General features: G+C 40.2%; 1 protein-coding gene across 2 annotated transcripts in view; it reads right to left on the bottom strand.

Annotated features, from left to right (window-relative positions):
• Positions 1-1,840: 1,840 nt before the first annotated feature.
• cotl1 (coactosin-like F-actin binding protein 1) overlaps positions 1,841-3,211 on the bottom strand; it is a 7,236-nt gene continuing 5,865 nt past the window's right edge. Inside the window, exon 6 of one of the 2 annotated variants that reach the window (XM_014033939.1) lies at positions 1,841-3,211. The gene's annotated coding sequence lies outside the window, so the exon portion shown is untranslated. The other variant, XM_014033931.1, reaches the window with a different exon arrangement.

Here is a 3,211-nt window from a genome sequence, read left to right as displayed (position 1 = left end):
TGCTGCCAGACCACAGGTACCATTCATATTGTTTTCAACTGACACGTTTTGAATAAAAACCTTAAATGCTATCTTCAGCAGCGTTAGCAAATAGCATTAGCAGTTAGCAGCATCAGTGTTTGCTTTTGTCGTAGGATGGTGATGTCAAAACGACCAAGCTGAAACATTTAAATGTGAGCTTTAGCATTTAGCTGCAACATGTAGGATTTAATTTTTACATTTAGGTTTAGGATTTACCGGTACCATTTAAGTTGAACATTTATTTAAAAATAGCTAAATGTAAGAGCAGTGAGCTAAATAACAATAAAATATTAGTGGAAATTAGGATTTTACACTTAGACAGGGAACTAAATAATGAAAATGTGTTGGTAACATTTTAAACCTCCACTTCTGAAACCTGGATTCAAAAACCTTCAGTGTCTGAGAAAACGGCTGCTGTTGTTGTGAACACGAATGGCCGAAATGCAGCAGTGGGTTTAATTAAAAACGTTGTGTAAACTGGGACAAATTTGTACATTGATTYTTATTGTACAGGAAGTGTTTTCTTCTTGCTTCTTGAAGGTGTTTCACTTCTCATCTGACAGACTTCTAAGAAAACATAATAGCCCAGAACGACCGGCCTCCACTGACTTTAGATGACTCTGAATCCTGATTTCCCCACACAGAGCTCTGTGTTTGTGCAACCCTCCTATTAGTCCCCAAAGATCTGAGAAACCACCCATCCTGCCTCTCAGACACAAACCCGCAGTCATTCAGCAGCAATGTCTGATCAGAGGCTGAGTCACCAAAACACAGGAACAATCCATCCAGCCGACAGGATAACCCACGACACGCTGACTCTGGATCTGAACAGCTGGGAGCCATCGACTGACCTGAAACCCACCAGAACCTGTCGCTCAGGCTGACATCATCCAAAGTGACAAGACTRCTGGCCAAATTAGGGCTCTTTATTGAAAATCCATCATCTGTGTGTGGACACACTGATGTTGTGAGGAGAGACTCAATGAGATCAGAATTTAATTAATTTTGTAGAGAAATGTAGCACAAAGAACTAATGTATTCCCTTTTTATATCTGAGTTGCCATAGATAAGAACATTTCCAAAAAAGTTGTAATTTGATGGAGATAATTAACCGGTCGTAGTCTCAGGGGGTAAAATCCAACAGGATTACTTTCTGGTTTTAATAAGTAACTTGAACAAACTAAAAACKTAATATCTGTGCATTTAGCAGGATTTAAAAACATGACATTTGGGATTTGGATGAAAAGTTGGACTGAAAACATAAAAAAATATAAAACACTGGAATGCCTGAAAGTCCCTAAAGCTCCTCAGAGAGCTGCGGTGTGGACTTTAGTCCAGAAACACTCCTGTTACCTCATCGTGTTACGCTCATCCACCCAGGAACCTCAGGTTACTCTGCTGACCAAAYGAGAGCGAAAACATTAACTTTTCATGGCGACACTGACAGTTTAAAACTGTGAAAACCTGAATYTGCAACCTTAAACTCACAGATCCGAAACGCCCGACTGGCCCGAGACACAACAWCGCAGTAAATTTACAACCCTAACCAGAAAATGATCTTCAGCAGGTTTTGTTTTAAAACAAATTAATCTTCAGACACACAAAAAAAATACACTTCAGTGAGCAGGTTTTGGAAAAAAAAAATCAAGTTTTATTTTGAAATGACTCATCTTGTGCCCCATTCTGTTTTCTCATCTTTTTTTGTTTTGCATCATGTCTTTTTTTTTGAAAATGTCCAAAAATTGTTACAAAAAAAACCTAACAAAACAAAACAAGATCAAATCATCAAAATGTGTAAAATGGACGATAAAAGTATATATTTTTTTTCCTCGGGGGGAAGGGAGGGTTGAAACAAAATAAAAAGAGATGCTACAACCGAGACATGGCTCCTCCTTGGTTGAAAYGATGAGCCTGAACTCACTTCCTGTGCGATGTAAAAGGAGGACAACCAATCACAGTGTAGTGTCCACAAGCTCCCATGATGCCCCTCTCTCCACGGGAGACTAAGGCAGTCAAACACAGTAGGTCACAGTACAAACACACATGTAGATCGTGAGATGAAACACCAAAAGAAAAGATCTCCGTTCTCAGAGTACCTCAGATTCATGTGAAGGATCAATATTATTTATATGTTTCAGATCATTGGAAACTTTGAATAACTCCAGGAGAAACTGGGAAGATAAAAGAGMTGAATTACAGCTGTAATCCAAACACAGCTGTCTGCCCCAACAAGAAGAGGTGGCTGAATGAGCTGTGGCTCAGTTTTACTCCAAACAATCTGAGAATACTCGAGGGGAAAAAAATCTTTTCCTCTGAGAGGTACAGAGGATTCTAACTGCGAAGGGTTCAAAACGAGACGTCCATTAAGCTTTTACGAGATGGTCCAGTGTTTTATTTTTGGAGTGAAACCCTTCAGTTCTTCTCACACGCACACACACAAACACACACACTGCATTCAGTTATTTTTGACAAACAGTGCTGCAGCCTTGAAGGTAACTTTTTTTTTCTTTTGTATTCTACTGTAGCTCAGCTGAGATGAGGATGAGATGGCGATTCACAGCACAATACAGAACCAACCATGAGCTGACTGGAACGGGGAGAGGGTGGGGCGTCGGAGAGGACAGAAGACTTTAAGAGCGCCTATAAACCAGATTTAACTGTTCAGAAATGTGCTTCTTCAACCAACAATCTCTAGGATCTGGCCTTTAGTTTGTATAATTTGTACAAAAAAAAAATGAGTCACACGTGTAAATTAGGAGAGGTGACCGAAGCTAGCTGTTTCCCTTTGGTTCCAGTCTTTGTGCAAAGCTAAGCTAACCAGAGATGATGAATCGAGTTTAACCCATTCGAAACAAATGGATTTTCCCAAAACTATTCCTCTAAGCTTCCTCGAGTCGTGTGCAAAGAGTTCTCAAGGAAGATCTGCTGGTTGTGTTTACATAAAACTCAGAATCTTTTTCATTTCGTTTTATAAGAAATGAAAAATATTCACTTCAAAGTTCGGCCTCAAACGCGTTAAAAATCAAGCAAACAGGCACGAAGCAGTTCATTAACGAGCCAACTAAATGGCAAGTGGCTCATTAATCAAAGCATTTAGTGGCTATCTGTGTCCTCTCCATTCTGCCTCACCCTCGACCCAGGAGGTAGCAGCTCCAACACTCCCCGCCCCCCCTTTTCATCCACCCAGCCC

Source organism: Austrofundulus limnaeus, unplaced genomic scaffold (genome assembly GCF_001266775.1).
Source record: "Austrofundulus limnaeus strain Quisiro unplaced genomic scaffold, Austrofundulus_limnaeus-1.0 Scaffold7, whole genome shotgun sequence".
Lineage (NCBI taxonomy): Eukaryota > Metazoa > Chordata > Actinopteri > Cyprinodontiformes > Rivulidae > Austrofundulus > Austrofundulus limnaeus.
Note: the sequence above shows the minus strand (reverse complement) of the source record. Positions and strands in the feature narration are given on the sequence as shown.